The 19,816-nt window shown below is 45.6% G+C and overlaps 1 protein-coding gene across 2 annotated transcripts in view; it reads right to left on the minus strand.

Moving 5' to 3' along the window:
* Window positions 1-12,287, minus strand: part of LOC106876114 (aquaporin-11) — a 34,659-nt gene extending 22,372 nt beyond the window's left edge. Inside the window, exon 1 of one of the 2 annotated variants that reach the window (XM_089343138.1) lies at window positions 11,995-12,287. The gene's annotated coding sequence lies outside the window, so the exon portion shown is untranslated. Of the gene's footprint in view, window positions 1-2,907; window positions 3,101-11,994 lie in introns of those variants that run through there. The other variant, XM_089343139.1, reaches the window with a different exon arrangement.
* Between the last annotated feature and the right edge of the window lie 7,529 nt (window positions 12,288-19,816).

Genomic DNA, 19,816 nt, shown 5'->3' on the forward strand with positions numbered 1-19,816 from the left:
AGATAGACGCAGAGAGAGAGATAGACGCAGAGAGAGAGATAGACGCAGAGAGAGAGATAGACGCAGAGAGAGAGATAGACGCAGAGAGAGAGATAGACGCAGAGAGAGAGATAGACGCAGAGAGAGAGATAGACGCAGAGAGAGAGATAGACGCAGAGAGAGAGATAGACGCAGAGAGAGAGATAGACGCAGAGAGAGAGATAGACGCAGAGAGAGAGATAGACGCAGAGAGAGAGATAGACGCAGAGAGAGAGATAGACGCAGAGAGAGAGATAGACGCAGAGAGAGAGATAGACGCAGAGAGAGAGATAGACGCAGAGAGAGAGATAGACGCAGAGAGAGAGATAGACGCAGAGAGAGAGATAGACGCAGAGAGAGAGATAGACGCAGAGAGAGAGATAGACGCAGAGAGAGAGATAGACGCAGAGAGAGAGATAGACGCAGAGAGAGAGATAGACGCAGAGAGAGAGATAGACGCAGAGAGAGAGATAGACGCAGAGAGAGAGATAGACGCAGAGAGAGAGATAGACGCAGAGAGAGAGATAGACGCAGAGAGAGAGATAGACGCAGAGAGAGAGATAGACGCAGAGAGAGAGATAGACGCAGAGAGAGAGATAGACGCAGAGAGAGAGATAGACGCAGAGAGAGAGATAGACGCACAGAGAGAGATAGACGCACAGAGAGAGATAGACGCACAGAGAGAGATAGACGCACACAGAGAGATAGACGCACACAGAGAGATAGACGCACACAGAGAGATAGACGCACACAGAGAGATAGACGCACACAGAGAGATAGACGCACACAGAGAGATAGACGCACACAGAGAGATAGACGCACACAGAGAGATAGACGCACACAGAGAGATAGACGCACACAGAGAGATAGACGCACACAGAGAGATAGACGCACACAGAGAGATAGACGCACACAGAGAGATAGACGCACACAGAGAGATAGACGCACACAGAGAGATAGACGCACACAGAGAGATAGACGCACACAGAGAGATAGACGCACACAGAGAGATAGACGCACACAGAGAGATAGACGCACACAGAGAGATAGACGCACACAGAGAGATAGACGCACACAGAGAGATAGACGCACACAGAGAGATAGACGCACACAGAGAGATAGACGCACACAGAGAGATAGACGCACACAGAGAGATAGACGCACACAGAGAGATAGACGCACACAGAGAGATAGACGCACACAGAGAGATAGACGCACACAGAGAGATAGACGCACACAGAGAGATAGACGCACACAGAGAGATAGACGCACACAGAGAGATAGACGCACACAGAGAGATAGACGCACACAGAGAGATAGACGCACACAGAGAGATAGACGCACACAGAGAGATAGACGCACACAGAGAGATAGACGCACACAGAGAGATAGACGCACACAGAGAGATAGACGCACACAGAGAGATAGACGCACACAGAGAGATAGACGCACACAGAGAGATAGACGCACACAGAGAGATAGACGCACACAGAGAGATAGACGCACACAGAGAGAGATAGACGCACACAGAGAGAGATAGACGCACACAGAGAGAGATAGACGCACACAGAGAGATAGACGCACACAGAGAGATAGACGCACACAGAGAGATAGACGCACACAGAGAGATAGACGCACACAGAGAGATAGACGCACACAGAGAGATAGACGCACACAGAGAGATAGACGCACACAGAGAGATAGACGCACACAGAGAGATAGACGCACACAGAGAGATAGACGCACACAGAGAGATAGACGCACACAGAGAGATAGACGCACACAGAGAGATAGACGCACACAGAGAGATAGACGCACACAGAGAGATAGACGCACACAGAGAGATAGACGCACAGAGAGAGATAGACGCACACACAGAGATAGACACACACAGAGAGATAGACACACACAGAGAGATAGACACACACAGAGAGATAGACACACAGAGAGATAGACACACACAGAGAGATAGACACAGCGAGAAATAGACAGAGAGACTGACAGGTAGAAAGACAGAAGGACAGAACAACACAAAGATAGAGAGACTGACACAGAGATACAGAGATAGTGAGACAAAGGCAGAGAGAGACAGACACTTATGGAGAGACAGCCAGAGAAATAAACAGACATACAGATAGACATACAGGGAGACATACAGGGAGACAGACACAAACACAGACACACGCACAGCTATTATAGACTCAAAATAAGAACATTCATCATTTATACATCCTGTATGAATGAATGCATGTTATTTCTATGACACATTCAAACACACACACACGCATACACACAAACAAACCCACACACATACACAGAGAAACACAAGCACACATACACACAGAGAAACACAAGCACACATACACACACACACACACAATACTTTCATACAAATACACACACAAACACAGAAGCACACATACATACACACACAATAGTTTCACAAGCACACATACACATAAACAAACAAACCCACACACAATACTTTCAAACAAATACACACATACACAAACACAGAATCACACATACACACACACACACACAATACTTTCACAAGTACACATACACAAGCACATATATACTTACACACACTACTTTCACAAAAACACACACAAGCAAACATACACATACGATACTTTCAAGGAAACACACACACAAACACTAACACACACACACACACACACATTAGAAAACACAGTCTTAAAATTCATACGTGTTTGTATTCTAACAGTACATCTGACCGACATCGTTCAGCTGGCATCAGAACAGAATCGGAATCAGATTTACACCAAAAGACAATATCATTCTTTAAAAAATGGAAAATGAGACCAAAAATGGATGAAAAATGGAAAATGGAAAGCCAGGAATGGAAGACAATGTTAGACTTACAACAAACTAGAGGAAATTTTGGTGGCACCACAGCAAGAACGAGACAAATATTGTTACGTATCCAAGTTTTTGATGAAGAAGGAGAAAAAAGTAGGAAGTAGGGCGTCAGCATGTTTTTATTGAGAGAGAGAGAGAGAGAGAAAAAGAGGGACAGAGAGAGAAAGAGGTACAGAGAGAGGGATAAAAGTACCATATCAGTTTACTTAACTCTTCGTCACACAAGAGAAAACCACATAGATCATGTGTGTGTGTGTGTGTGTGTGTGTGTCAGTGCACACACACACACACACACACACTCAAATATATGTGTGTATATATGGATATGATAAAATATTGAAATTTATTTTTTCCAAAATATTATATATTTACATATACATGTATATGTGTGTGTGTGTGTGTGTGTGTGTATACATACACATAAAATTATATATGTAATGTGCATGTGTATACGTATACATATATATATATATATATATATATACATAAATATATTTGTTTACTCGTTTCAGCCATGCAGCTGCAGTCATACTGGAGCACCATTGTGGAAAAAGTATTAAGATCTCACTAAGATTTGAACTCGGATCACTGGATTCAAAGTTCAGAGTGCTAAACATTACACCATGAAAATATATAGATATATATATATAATATGCATATCTTATATATATATAATATATATATATAATGGGAACCCGTGGAAGAGGTAGGCCCAGGAAGACCTGGGCTGAGGTGGTGAGGCAAGACCTTCGAACATTGGGCCTCACCGAGGCGATGACTACTGACCAAGACCTTTGGAAATGTGCTGTGCGTGAGAAGACCCGGCAAGCCAAGTGAGATCGTTGCCAGTGCCCCTGGACTGGCTCTTGTGCGGGTGGCACATAAGATGTACCATCCTGAGCGTGACCGTTGCCAGTACCGCCTGACTGGCCTTGTAGGGTTTTCGAGCGAGATCGTTGCCAGTGCCCCTGGACTGGCTCTTGTGCGGGTGGCACATAAAAGACACCATTTCGAGCGTGGCCGTTTTCGTGCGGGTGACACGTAAAAGCACCCACTACACTCTCTGAGTGGTTGGCGTTAGGAAGGGCATCCAGCTGTAGAAACTCTGCCAAATTAGATTGGGGCCTGGTGTAGCCATCCGGTTGCACCAGTCCTCAGTCAAATCGTCCAACCCATGCTAGCATGGTAAGCGGACGTTAAACGATGATGATGATGATGATGATAATACACATATATAATATATATATATAATATATATATAATATATATATATATATATATATATAATATATATATAATATATATATATAATATATATATATAATATATATATAATATATATATAATATATATATAATATATATATATATATATGCACAAGACCACCACAGTCAACAGACACGGAATGGCCTCCCCTAATGCCTGCACAGTCGTCAAGCCAATATTTTTACTAAATATTGGGGGCCTGTTGCATCATAACAAAAGCAATTTTTTTTCCTGAGAGACCTTGCTGCATGCAATCAAGCCCTATGCATAGCACTCGTGGAAACTCACCTCAGCCCTGATATAGAGGATGCGGAAGTACACATACTAAAATATGCCATACTGCAAACAGACAGAAGGGAAAGGAGCCATGGTGGAGTTGCTGTGTACATCCATGACGACCTCACACCCCAGGTCTTACTGTCATACTCAAATTCGGTATTTGACACTCTAATTGTATACATACGACAACATAATATAGTTATATGCAATACATATTGCCCACCGGATGCTCCAAACCACATGGGCAAGTTTGAAGATTGCCTCACTAGAATTAAAGAAATCCTCATGCAATTGAAACACCACGTGACCATATTTCTTATGGGTGATTTCAACTTCTCCAACATCAAATGGCCCAAAGGACTCATGCTCTCAGGAATGACTCATTGCAAACAAGCACAGGTGGAGTCCCTGCTCAACCTCACCAATGCCTTATTCATGGAACAAGTTGTACTCAGACCTACTAGGGCGAATAACATTTTGGATCTCTGCTTCACGAACAATATGGACATCATTCATGATGTGAAACTGATGCCAACATTAGTCTTGGATCACAACATAATAGAGCTGTCTATGTTTGGGCCGAAAGTAACCAGAGACATACAGCCTAAAGGAAGCACCCGAAATCTCTCCAATCTGAACTTCCACAAAGCAGACTGGAAATCGATCCAAAAAGAGATCCTCAACAGGACTGGCCGAAATGTCTCTCCACACCAGACATTGACATGAAACTAGAATATTTCATGTCTGTTGTGCAAGCCAGAAATATGTTCCAGAGCACAAGGCCACAACAAATAGAAACAAAATTCCAAGGGAGAGGAAGATCCTTATGAGACAACGGACGAAGGTTGCAAATCGCCTCAACCAACATCCCAAAAGTAGCGAAAGGTCCCGCCTAAAAACAACACTGATGGAGACTGAAAAAAGTCTGCAACAATCCTATGTGAGGGAAAGAGCAGTCAAAGAAGCCTGGGTTATAAAAAAAACATCAAGTCAAACCCAAAGGTCTTCTTTCATTTCGCCAAAGAAACAGCATCAGTATGCTGCAAGATAGAACCCCTCTTCCAAAAGGATGGCTCCCTCACAGATAGTCCAACCAGGATCAGTGAGGTACTGAATGACCAGTTCAAAAGTATCTTTACCACCCCAATGGAACACAGACAAGTGAACGAACCAGTGGACTTCCTTGCCGCCCTTGGGGACAGTAGGGGTGGTCTGCCCCAGGTGGCACTTTTAAAGGGTTACCACATTTTGGCAGCAACGGCAACAGCAAAAGGTGGCCAACCAAGGAGTAGCGGAGAGGGGTCGAACAAGGAACGTGTGCGACCGTTCAAAGGACAGTGTTTCCGGTGTCAGGGCCCGCACATGGTGCGAGACTGCAAGTTACCCAAGCCTGAGGTCATTTGCTACCGTTGTCGAGAAACGGGACATATAGCCAGCGAATGTCTGTAGGGAAACGGTCTAAGGGAGACTACTGCGCCAGTGGTCATCCCTTCGGATCAATAAAGGCGCATTTTTTTCTACCCGTTGTTGATGTGCTGATGGATGCGAGATGTCGCGTGCCCTCGTGGACACAGGCTGTACAACGACCCTGATGACTCCGGGAGTGGTAGAGACGTGGAGTGGAGAAAGCAGTGTGAGGGCAGTCGACGGAAGAGAGGTCCGCTGTGAAGGCATTACCGACGTGCAGGGAGCAAAGCTGACGCTGCAAGCAATTGTAGTTGGCCACTTGGTGGATGAGATTGACGTGGTGATGGGGATGGATGCAATCACCCGTTTAGGAGGTGTCACTGTCAACGAGGCCGGTGTGACTTTCGGGGTCGCGGGGAAACCGTGTATGGCGACGCCGTGCATTGGTGAGAACCGCGAAGAAAACTATGCTGTGCACACCATTGAAGACCAGGATTTTCGTGCCGCCTTCGATGGCCAGAGGTGGACAGTGGAGTGGCACTGGAGGGGAGAGCCCCCGACGTTAAAAAATAAAGTGGGCTGCTACCAGCATACTTTGAAAGGAGATGCCAGAAGCGAGTTCGAGGTGGAGGTGGAGCGGTGGATTAAGGAGGGCATATTGATCCCTTGGGAAGAAGAAGGAGAGAGCGGAGTCCTGCCGCTGATGGCGGTGGTACGGCCCACGAAGCATAAGGTCAGACCAGTGCTTGAGTTCCAAGAGCTGAATGACCACATATGTCATACGGGCGGAGAGGCCACAGATGTCTGCGGGGACACCTTGCGAGAATGGAGGCAGATGACAGGGGCCTCCACGATCGTCGATTTGAAGTCGACATACCTGCAGGTGCATGTGGCTGAGAGACTGTGGAAGCATCAGCTTGTCAGGTATAAGGGCCGGACATACTGTTTGATCAGGCTGGGGTTTGGGCTAAATTCAGCGCCAAAAATTATGGCAACAACTCTCAAGGCCATCCTGGGAAAGGTGGACTGAGTAAAAAGGGCCACCAATTCGTACATTGATGACATCCTTGTGGACAAAACCATAATGCCAGCAATGGAGGTCATAGGCCACCTGAAGAAGTTCGGACTGGTCGCCAAGCCACCAGAGGCCATGGAGGGAGGCGCTGCACTGGGCCTCAAGCTACGGAGAGACAAGGCTGGTGCATTGGTGTTTCAGCGTGGGAACGAGATCCCTGAACTGGGCACCAGCGTGAGTATACGGGAACTGTTCTCGGTGTGCGGGAAGCTGGTGGGACACTACCCGGTTGCAGGGTGGCTCCGGACAGCATGTAGCTTCATCAAGAGACGAGCCGAAGGAGCAAAGTGGAATGACAGAGTTGGGGAGAAAACGACCAACATGATGCAGGAAGTCTTGGTCAGAGTGAGAGCAGAGGATCCAGTGAGGGGCAGTTGGTATGTTCCCAAATCAAAGAGTGGGATCGTTTGGTGTGACGCCAGTAGCATCGCAATAGGGGTTGTCTTGGAAATGGGAGGCACCGTGGTGGAAGATGCAGCCTGGCTCAGGAAGATGGATGACTGCAACCATATCAACGTGGTGGAGTTGGATGCCGTGCTGAAGGGGGTGAACCTGGCCTTGAAGTGGGGGCTGTGCACCATCGAAATTAGAACCGATTCGGCCACTGTGCTTGGTTGGGTGACGGCAGTCATCACCAATGAGCGGAGGGTGCGAACCAAAGGGGCTGCGGAGATGCTGGTAAAGCGCCGATTGGGAATATTGCGGGAGCTAACCACTGAGTTCGATCTGGAGCTGAGCGTAATTTTTGTGCCTTCCGAAAAGAACAGGGCAGACGTCCTAACCAGGGTAAAACGAGCTTGGTTGCAGGTGCTAGAGGATGCGGAGCAGGCTGTGGCTGCAGTATGCTGTCTGAGTGACTCGGAGTTGAGGAGACTGCATACCATGCATCACATGGGAGTGGACAGGACATTGTTCCTAGCCAGGAAAGTTGACTCCGAGGTAACGAGGCGGAGCGTGCAGAGTGGTTAGCAGCTGTGACAGGTGCCAGTCTATTGACCCTGCTCTGGGCGTACATGAGGCGGGAAGTATTCCAGTGGCCCACAGCTGGAAACGACTGGCAGTGGACGTAACACACTACCGGCAGGGGACGTACCTCTCAATGGTTGACTGCGGACCGGGGCGGATGGCCATATGGAGGGAGATGAAGACGGGGACTGCAGAGGAAATTGCGGGAGTATTAAATGGGATATTCCTGGAACGAGGCCCCGTGGATGAGCTGCTGCTGGATAATGGCACTGCATTTCACTCGGAGGTGCTGAAAGAAATGCTTGACGGGTGGCAGGTCAGCCGCTTCTTCAGGGCGGCATACTGGCCAAGTGGAAATGGGGTGGTGGAAAGGCATCATCGTACCATCAAGACCATGGCAGAGAGGGGCCACATTTCACCAATTGAGGCCGTTTTTTGGTATAATATGTCGCCCAGGTCAGGACAGGCTGAGGAGTCGGTGCCACACAGGGCAATATTCAGGTACGAGTGGAGGCACCCGTGCATTGCATCAATGCGACTCCGGGGAGAAGAAGAGCACACCATCGTGCAGATCGGGGAAGAAGTTTGGGTAAAACCCCCAAATGCACGGTGCACATCACAATGGGGGAAAGGAACTATAACCTCCATCAATTCAAAGAACAACGTCTCGGTCGATGGTATGCCACGCCATGTTTTGGATGTGCGGAAGATTGTCAGTGCTTCAGAGGATGGAACCAGCTGCAGTGGGCAGGATGATGAAGACAGCAGCAGTAGGCAAGATGATGAAGGCAGCGCGCCAGGAACTCAGGCCAGTCCCGGGGTCGCACAGCGACCACAGAGGCAGCGGCACCCTCCTCCCTGGTTGGCTGATTATGAAACCAATTAAGGTAGTTCGGGAGTGAGGAGTGAGTGGGAGAGCCGGTTGAATGATCTATAGATCAGGGGGGGGGGGGGGGGGGCGTGTGGTGTTATGGGCTGTGATGAGCTGTGTGTTGTTGGTGGAGAGGGATGAGGCAAACAGAAGTGAAGCCAGACCGGAAGTCGGGCACACGCGGTCGAAGGCTAGCACGTGGGTCAGTCAGAAAACAGAGAGGTTACGAGAAAGACGTGTTTTGATCAGGAGCGATCGTGTACTCCGCTGCGGTCGACAAGGTAAGGTCCAACGTTTCATTCAGTCCTTTTGCTTCTTGTTGTCTTTTTCCTCCATCACACCACAGTGTGCGTGTGTGTTTTATGTCTGGTTATAATAAAAATAAATTCACAATACAGTGAAGAAATTACTCGATCACCTTTTTCGTGTGACTTAGAGAAGTCCGTAGGACAGCAGGTCGAAACATTGAAGGCACTGTCACCCGCTCAACTGGTAAAAGTATAATAAATATGGGCAATCTTTCAGCTTTAGCAGTAGATGCCATACTAAATACATATGCATGTACGTATGAATACACACACAGGTGTGAGCACATTAATGTTTTCATCACAACTGTCCGACGAATGGAAATGTGAAACTGAGTAACAGGTTCGGTGATAATTATGCAGTTTTAATAAAAAGTATGTTTGTGTACGAGAGGGTGCAGCAAAGCTCCTGCTTTGGGTAAAAGAAAATACAGGAGGATCAGTTAATTATGATTTTATTCAACATGCTCCCCTCTCATAATCACACATTTATTGCAGCGGCCCTTCAGCTTTTCTAAGCCTTGTAAAATATCTCGGAAGGCAGAGCCTCCAGCCAGGCCTTTCGCGACACCCTTAAAGCCAGGAACTTTTCAGCAACTCCCTCGTATGTATCATGTAGTCTTGGATTCAGTCCCATTGCGCAGCACCTCAAGGCCGGCTAAAGCCTTGTGGATTTAATAGAAGGAAACTGAAAGAAACCCGTCGTCTGTGTGTGTGTGTGTGTGTGTGCGTGTCCACTACTAACGCTTGGCAACTGGTGATGGTTCGTTTCCGTTTCTGTAAACTAGCGGTTCGGCAAAAGGTGGAGCTAAAAAAATCTCTAAAGCGGTACTCCGGCATGGCTGCAATCCAAGGACTAAAACATACGTATACATGCTCGCATACACACACTGTGATTACATATAAACATAAATACATTGGGCTCAATCTCACTGCATGGTACCTTGGGCAAGTATCTTCTATAGAAACGGGACGACCAAAACCTTGTGAGGCGATTTGGTAAACAGAAACTGGAAGAAGCCCGTCATATATATATGAATGTGGTGTGTGCCAGAGGGTTTGCAAATCCAATGGGGGTCTTAAAAGACATGTTACGATCCACAATGAGCAGAACTTACTTGCTGGTATTGGTAGTGCAAATCAGAGGTGCAATCTGTGTGGGTGTTTTTTTCAAAACACTGTCTGGTTTAAAAAGCCACATCAGACGCCATGAAAGGGCTAAGGTGTAGGTGCAGGAGGTGGTCAAACTCTGTTTAAGGAGTAGACAACCACCATATATATATATATATATATATTAATAATAATAATATGACAACAAAAGAATGAAAAAGACCTCGATATTAATGTAAAATAGAGGAATTTATCTATAAATAACTGATGAGATGCCGGAGCGGACTTCATCTCCGGTATCCGAAACTCAGAGTTTTATTATGACAACCAACTAATTATCACACACACACATATATATACTCTCTTTTACTTGTTTCAGTCATTTGAAACAAATGACTTTATAGTCGAGCAAATCGACCCCAGAGCTTATTCTTTGTAAGCCTAGTACTTATTCTATCGGTTCTTTTGCCGAACCGCTAAGTTACGGAGACACAAACACACCAGCATCGGTTGTCAAGCGATGTTGGGGGGGGGGGGGTGACAAACAGACACACAAACATACACACATTATATATATATATATACAAGGGTGTCCACAAAGTCTGGGTACATGGGGATTAACACATACTTTAAGAAATTATTATTTCTTATATTTAATTGTTTATGTTATGATTTTATTTACTCCATGTACCCAGACTTTGTGGACACCCTGTGTATGTATATATATATATATATATATATATATATATATATATACATATACATATATACGACGGGCTTCTTCCAGTTTCCGTCTACCAAATCCACTCACAAGGCTTTGGTTGGCTAGAGGGTATAGTAGAAGACACTTGCCCAAGGTGTCACACAGTGGGACTGAACCCGGGATCATGTGGTTGGTAAGCAAGCTACTTACCACACAGCCATATATATTAATGGGGAAGGCCAGTTTATGGGATTACCCTGGGTTTCTCGTCCATAAGGGGTTTAACTTTATGGCGTATCTTCAGACCCCAAAACCTCCAGGGTAATCCCTTTAAAATATACACTGCTCTACATCTTAAGAGTGTGCTTCTTGTCCGGAACCTAAGGGGATGTCTTTTGACTCCTCTGACGAGATTTTGCCCAATAAAATGGTTTTAATTACTGGAATTTAATTATTTTGGCCAAAATCGAAACAACTGTAAAAGAACATGTTGAACTTTCGCAGTTAATAAAATTATACTAATGCTACTTCTCCATTTTCTGGATTTTAATATATAAAGTGGTGATAAACATTACTTCTCCATATCCAGGGTGTCCACAAAGTCTGGGTACATAGAGTAAATAAAATCATAACATAAACAATTAAATATAAGAAATAATAAATTCTTAATATATGTGTTAATCTCCATGTACCCAGACTTTGTGGACACCCTGTAGTTAGTACTTTCATGTCTTAGAGATTTCCTAACTTTGCTTGTTGTGTATGTATGTGTGTGTCTTTGTGTCTGTCGCCGACCACCACTTGACATACGATGTTGGTGCGTTTACGTCCCCGTAACAAGCAGTTCGGCAAAAAATGATCGATAGAAATAAGCACTAGGTTATAAACATATCCAACTGCAAGTATCTTCTCCTAAAGTCCTGGATCGATTTATTGGACTAAAAGCTTTCAGAGCAATGCCCCAGCATGGTCGCAGAGAAACGACTGAAACAAGTAAAAGATCATTTAACACACTTCTTTTTCTTTTTTTGCCATGAGAGAGAGAGAGATACAGAGACACACACACATTTTAAATATCTTATATGAAAATAAATAGTGAAATAAATACCTAAGAATTTTCCATCAGTTACCAAGAGTGATGCTGTCATATATAAACAAACATTTGGTCGTTCATTAATCAGCTGGAATCACCGTAGTTGCATGATTAAAGACTATTTCGCATAATGGGACTTTGTGTTGTCGGTCGGGTTTTTATAGCCGTTTTACTATGTGACTGAACTCGCTGTTCTCTCTCTCTCTCTCATTTTGTTAATAAGTGAATGGAGTGAATTTTATCTTCCTCCACCGCGGGAATACACACACACTAACACTACCACCACCTCCTCTCTCTCTTTCCCTCCCCTCTCACTTTCTCTCCCCTTCTCTCTTTCTCTCCCCTTCTCTCTCTCTCTCTCTCTCTCTCTCCATAATATATAAACACGTAGTAGCGCTCAAATGCACATATAAAATTCACACACACACACACACACACAGAGGCGGAATTCTGGTTTCGCACCCCATGTAACCTCGCATAACTTTTTTTATTTTGGGGAATTTTCAGTAAAGTTTTGCGAATTTGTGTTCTATACATGGGAATTCATCCGATTATGAAAGAAAAAAATATAATACTCGTCTGTTTGTTTTCAAGTTTTCTCCTCGTCTACCCCCGCCTTCTCCTCCCTATCTCTATGTATATATGTATGTGTATACATCCATGCATACATACATATGCACAGACACACACACACACACATACATATTCGTACACGTATACATATTACTCTTTTATTCTTTTACTCGTTTCAGTCATTCGACTGTGGCCATGCTGTAGCACCACCTTTAGTCGAGCAAATCGACCCCAGGACTTATTCTTTGTTAGCCTAGCACTTATTCTATCGGTCTCTCTTGCCATACATACATATCAATGATTTTGTCTGTCTCTTATCATGCTTTCTCCTTCTTTCCCTTTTCTCCTCCTCCTCCCTCTCTCTCTCTCTTTTCTCTCCTTCCCTGTCATCCTTCCTCTCTCTCTCTCTCTCTAAACTAACTATTAAACAAGGGTTTTACTATTTCACATGAAAGTATTATTTATTATATCTTTTCTTTTCTTTTTTTTACTTGGAATTTAGTGGAATTTCATTAACTTTCTCAGTAAAAATACTTTCAAAATATAGACAGACGGACGGACGGACGGATAGATAGATAGATAGGTTTCTTTATTAGCCACACAGGGCTCAACACAGAGGGGACAAAATACAAATGTAGAGTTTTTCTTTTCGAGGGGGTCGAAAACAAAGCAGAAAAAAAACAAAAGTGGGGACAACGATGAAAAAAAAAAAAAAAAAAAAAAAAAAAAAAAAAAAAAAAAACATCGCAAAACGTTTGGGGTATTTACAAAAAATACGAAAAATACAAAAAATTCCCAATAAATGGGGAGGTTATCCGTGGAAAGAAAAACCTACGAAAAGACCACGGTAACCTCGGTCTTTAGCGTCACAGTTTGTTAAATAAAATTTCTCTGTTTACAAAATTTTAAAACGTTTTATAGAATCATGGTCAAGGTGGCTTCGTCATTTATACGTGCCATTCTTGCTACATGTATCCATCTTTTTTCGAAACATTTGCTAGACAACACTTGCCTCTCTACTCTCACCTTCCTTTTCAAGTGATACTTGAAAAAGTTGATGAGAGATTGACCAGAGAGGAAAGTATTTGTCTCTAATCCTTTCAGACGCGTCCACCAGATGCATTCTTTGGCCATAGCCACAAGTACGATAAATACAGCTCTTCCTTCCCGTTTAAAGGAAGGAGGCGTGACGATATTGACGATAGACTCGGTTGATAAACCGACTCGTCCCACACGCGACAGCAGTCGTTCGACATAAGCCCACAGCCCCGAAATGGTTGGACACCGCACGAGTGCGTGCAGAACGGTTTCATCGCTCTGACCGCATCTCGGGCAGGTCGGCCCCACATTTCGCGAGCCGTGTCTATAGAGCTTATCCCGAACGGGTAGCGCCTCTCGGTAACACTGCCAGGCCAGGGATCTCTGGAAGTTGTCCATAGGTCCCGGCCCGAAAGTCGTCCTGAACAGGCGGGTCAGGTATTCCTCGTCGACGCCCAGGTTCGCCCCGAGATCGTCGTCGTACCTGCCCTCCACTAATCCCCTATAGAATGACTTCGTTGTGATGCAGCCGCTCAAGGTCGACCCGGGACGGCAAAGTTGTTGCAGAGCAACGCGACACTCACGGTGCCATTCGCCATTCCTCGGCCTCTTTTTGATCCACGACTGCAGCTCGGTCATGGAGACGAGCTGCGGGAAAGCGTGTCGCACAAACGGCGACCACACCTGCTCACCGTCGTCTACGTAGAGCCGGAGATGTCGCAGTCTCAGCGCATGTCTGCGCATCATCAACCACGGCATGCCCAGCCCTCCTTTCAGCGGGTGTTGGCAACAAACGGATCGCCTCACCATCGGAACGCTTCCTTTCCACAAAAAGCGGAAGAGGATGCGCTCCATTTCGGTGATGGCGCGATCGGGACAAGGCACGACGGTCAGGCGGTATTCGATGACGGACGCGATGTACGCGTTCGCCACCTCCGCCCGACCTTTTAGGGACAGCTTCCTCTCGGACCATTGCCGGCAGAGAGTGGCCACCCTACTCGTTATCTCGTCCCAGTTCTTCTCCGTTTGCAGGTCCGGACCGAACCAGACTCCGAGCAACTTGACCGGACCGTCCGTCCAGCGTCCCACTACTGAGGCGCTGCCGGACGGTATGGGCTTGCTTCTCCAGGTGCCGAGCAGCAAACCCACCGACTTATCCCGGTTGATTTTCGCTCCCGTCACCGCTTCGTAGTCTTTCAGCGTCTCGCCGACAAGCTCGATGTGCTCGTGGCTAGACGCTATGACGGTGACGTCGTCCGCGTATGCCGACACGCTCGTCCCGCACCCCAGTTCTCGCGGGATGCCCCTCAGCGTCGCCAGCTTCCGCAGTAGTGGCTCGAGAGTCAATACGTACAGGAGCGGCGACAGGGGGCATCCCTGACGAACCGAACGTGCAATGTCGAAGGGTCCCGATAGACGTCCATTGACGCGAACAACCGAACGGATGCCTGTGTACAAGGCAGCCATCCAGCCGCGGAAAACGGGACCGAAGCCGGCCGCTTCGAGGACGGCCTCCAAGTATCGATGGTCTACCCTATCGAAAGCTTTCGATTGATCCAAATTGATCAGGGCCCCACCCATGCCAGGTTCCTTAACTACCCTCTCTATGATGTAGCGCATCAGATGGAGGTTGTCATGGATGCTCCGGCCCGGCACGGCGCACGTCTGCTCCGTGCCGACCAGTTTCTCGATGACAAACGCCAACCGCTTGGCTAACACCTTGGCCAAAATTTTCATGTCTGCATTGAGCAGAGTGATGGGCCTAAAGTTATCTATGGCGTCCCCCTTGTTTGGATCTTTCTTCAGCAGCGTTACCGCTCCTCGGCTCACAAAACCGGGAATGCTCCCGTTCTGCTGCCAGTTGCAGTACACGACCGCCAAGACTTCTCCAAACAAGTCTGGCATACAGTTGTAAAGCTCGTAGGGCAGACCATCCAAACCCGGAGATTTGTCCGTCGAGCAACCCGCCATCGCGTCCCTCACCTCCTCCGCCGTGATGACCCCTTCGCAGCACTCCGCCTCTCTTGCCGAGAGTCGTGGCAAGCTGTGCAGGTAGGCACTAAAGTCCACCCTGCCTTCTCGCTCGCCACTCCTCCCGAACAGTCGGGCAAAATGCCGCTGAAACGCCTCGCACATCTTGCTCGGCTCGAGCAATTCGCGCCCCTGTTCGTCTACCAGAGACCGGATGGTGGCTCTGTTACCCCGCTGCGCCTCCGCCACCCGGGCCTCTCGTGCGGCTCCAACACCTTCATTCCTCAGAGCACGCATCCTTGCCCTGACAGCACACCCTTCGTGTTTAGCATTGAAGTGTTGGTCGAGGGCCAACCTCGCCGCTAAAACGTCGGATGCGATGCCACTTCGCAATGCCTCTTCTAACTTTATCACTAGCTCCCCCTCTTCTCTGTTCCTCTCTACAGCTAGTGCCCTGCTATACCTTATTGCTTCCGCCCTCACTGCTCTCTTGAGGGCAAACCACCATTTGTTGTTGACGATGGCTCCCGTCAAAGCCCTCTTTACTAACGTGCTAATCCGGTCTCTGAAAACCTGTCTCGACGGGAAAGACGCGTTTAGTTTCCAGTAACCGGGACCCTGCCTATGTGCCTTATCTAAGTCTAGCGTACACGTCACAAGTTTGTGATCCGTGTAGCTGACTATGTGGAACTGTGGACATCCTAAACTATCTCTATCTCTTGTCCTACACACTATCCTATCTAGATACGATCTCGACGACCCAATGCGGTTGCTCCAAGTCCACGTTGGCACATTTGGGTGGTCGAGTCGGTACCTGTCAGACAACTGGAAGCGTCTGAGCAGGTCTATGAGGCCTTTGCATCCCCTTCTACTTTTGTCACTCCCCACGTAGTCTAGATGCGTGTCCAAGGTAGCATTCCAATCCCCCACTAAAAGTAAGGGACGAGACGTTCCCAGGAATACTTCTAGACGTCGAAAGAAGTCTGACCGACCTGTTAAAGGAGGCACATAAACTGCCAGCAACCGAAAAGCGCCTCCATCGCTGCCGTCCACATCTAGGACAACCAGTCTACCCTCCGGGTCCGTAAATATCGTCTTTACTTGGAGATCCAGACTCTTGCGAAAAAGAACCGCCGTGCCACTACCGCCCATCCTCGTCAGACAGGGAGAAAAATAAATGTTAAACTGTCCGCCAAACATGGACTTTAGGGCCCGCGGTTCATGGAGTCTGGTCTCACTAATGGCTATGATATCCAAATTGTGTGACTTGATGTCATTTAAGAGGTACCCTTGTTTCCAAGGGGACCCTAAGCCACGCACATTCACACAACCAATCTTCACCATGATTCTATTTATACGTGTGCTTTAAAGCACAAAACAAAAGAACAGAGTGTTACTTGCCGTTAGAAAGTTTTGTTTCCTCCTTGGATTTTTCACCAAGGAGGCTATTGTACAATTTCTTGCACAAATATTTCTGGAATCCCCCTACCGAGTTGGGGTAGAGGGATTTTATTGTGTTGTGTAATGCTGGTGTTACATGAATAATTTTAATGTGTTTTGGCGGTGTTGTACGTGGGTGGTTGTTGGTTTTGATATAGTTATTTGTGATGTTTGTTTTAGAGTTGATGTAATTCATCAACTCTGTGTTTGTACTGTCTATTGCTGTTAGCATTGTTTTTTTTATATTACTATTGGTGTTAGTAGTATTTTCGGGAGATGTGAATCTCCCTGCTTTGTTTGTGTTTGCATTTTGTTTTGTTTTCTTCTTACTGCGCTTCCTCTTTCCTTTCGTAGCTATTTTCCACTCCTCCCCACTCTCTTCATCGGATGATGGGAGATCTGAGGAGTCAGAAAGAGGTAACGGCAAATTTTGTGCGTCTGTGTGTGTTTCTGTGAATGTTTGTGTTGCTGTTTTTATTGATGTTGGCTCCTTGTTATTTATGTGTGGTGTATGTGATATGGGGGAGGGAGAGGCAGTCTTGGAATTTTCTTTTTTTTCTTCTGTTTTTGCAGTTTCTGTTGTCTTTTCTGTTGTGGTTATTGCTGATATTTCTGTTGTTGTTTTTTGCGTTGCTGGTGGTGTTGGTAGTAAGGTTTTTCTGTTGGGGGTATTTGGTAGTTGCTTCTGTTGTTGTTGTTGTTGTTGTTGTTGTTGTTGTTTTTGTTTAGCGGCCAGAGGGCAGTCCTTTTTCAGATGTGCTTCGCTGTTGCATAGGTAACAGCGAGGTCGCCTGCCCTCTACCACCACATACAGCTTGTGGTCCTCTGCCAATCTAATGTTTGGAGGAATTTTCTGTGAAGCCTCCTCCGTGATGTGGAGAAGGATTTCCAGATTTTTCCCTCCCCAGTTCTTTTCCTCTCCGACCGTAATCTCCAAAATATTTGCCTCCTCCATTTCCAGGCACACGGCCGATATCAGCCATTGGGTGTCCACCTCCGATGGCACATTTTTTATCATAACTTTGGTCACTCTCTGTCCTAGATAACTCGGTATCATTACCAAGTCATCTGTGCGGAGAGAGAGTGTCGAAAATTGTTTAGCTAAATTTTCATCCAGAAACCTTACTTGCACCGTTCCGAATTTCCTTCCCCAGGTGACATGATTCTGATAAGGCCAAATTTTTCTAAGACAAACTTCAATTTTATCTGTGCTAACATTTTCTACACGTCTGGTTTTTGTGTTTACCAGTTTATAAATGATGCACTTTTTGTTTTTCATTTCTATAATATCTTTTGGGATGTTAATTCTGACATCATCTCCTTCTTTCGTAAGAAGGGATTTTGTGTCTTTTATTTGTTTTTGTGTGAATGTCACTGTTGTTCTTTTTTCCTTTAGAGCATTTGCGAAATTTGTTTTTGTTGTGCTGGCGGACATGTTCTTCTGGATATTTTTGTTTATGTTGGTGTATGTACTGCCTGGTTCAAAGGTGGTGGTAGTGGCAGCAGAGTTTGTTGAACAGGTGATGGTGTCATTGCTGACGGCCGATAACTTTACTTCCTTGTTGTTGCTGTTGTTGTTGTTGTTGTCGTTGTTGCTTTTGTTGTTGTTGTTGTTGTTGTCGTTGGTGGTGATGATGGCGTCAGCAGCAGTGGTGCTTACGTCAGAGACATTTGTGACGGTTTTCACGCATGGTTTTGTAACCTTGGTTACAGTTTTGTTTTTGTTGTTGGTGTTGGTGGTGTTGGTGGTGGTGGTGGTGGTGGTGAGAGGGCTGTTAGTAGCTGTACTCACAGTCTTTGTGACGTTTATAGCAACTGCGTTCCTGTCACTGCATGCGCACGCGCTATTCTGTTCTTTTTTCTCTTCTGGCATCTGAAGCCTCGGGAAATGCTTGTCAAAAGAACAAGACAAGCGTTCCAAAATTATGTTTCTCGACATTTTTCAAATGTCAAGAAGGAAATTTTTGTATTTTGCTAGGGCCGAAACTGCCCCTGGGGGTCAATTCCTGCCCTTGAAAATACACACAAATGAAGCCTAGGTGCTTCGCAACAAAATTATTAAAAAATTCCAACAAAATGTGGACAGTAAAAGGTCAAATAAACGTTTACCTTCGCAGCCGATGTGACAGCACGTCCGTGAGAAGAGATAGATAGATAGATAGATAGATAGATAGATAGATAGATAGATAGATAGATAGATAGATATGTTTCTTTATTAGCCACACAGGGCTCAACATAGAGGGGACAAAATACAAATGTAGAGTTTTTCTTTTCGATGGGGACGAAAATAAAGTAAAAAATTAAAATGGGGATAACGATGAAAAGGCATCGAGAAAACGTTTGGGGTATGTACCAAAAAAAATAATAAATAAATAAAAAAAATTAAAATATTACAAAAATTTCCCAATAAATGGGGAGGTTATCCGTGGAAAGAAAAACCTACGGAAAAGACCACGGTAACCTCGGTCCTTAGTGTCACAGTTTGTTAAATAAAATTCCTTTTATTTATGCAAGAAACGTAAGTAAATCTCTGTTTACAAAATTATAAAACGTTTTATAGAATCATGGTCAAGGTGGCTTCGTCATTTATACGTGCCATTCTTGCTACATGTATCCATCTTTTTTCGAAACATTTGCTAGACAACACTTGCCTCTCTACTCTCACCTTCCTTTTCAAGTGATACTTGAAAAAGTAGATGAGAGATTGACCAGAGAGGAAAGTATTTGTCTCTAATCCTTTCAGACGCGTCCACCGGATGCATTCTTTCGCCATAGCCACAAGTACGATAAATACAGCTCTTCCTTCCCGTTTAAA

The sequence above is a fragment of the Octopus bimaculoides genome, chromosome 27, assembly GCF_046866305.1.
Source record: "Octopus bimaculoides isolate indiv1 chromosome 27, ASM4686630v1, whole genome shotgun sequence".
Taxonomy (NCBI): Eukaryota; Metazoa; Mollusca; class Cephalopoda; order Octopoda; family Octopodidae; genus Octopus; species Octopus bimaculoides.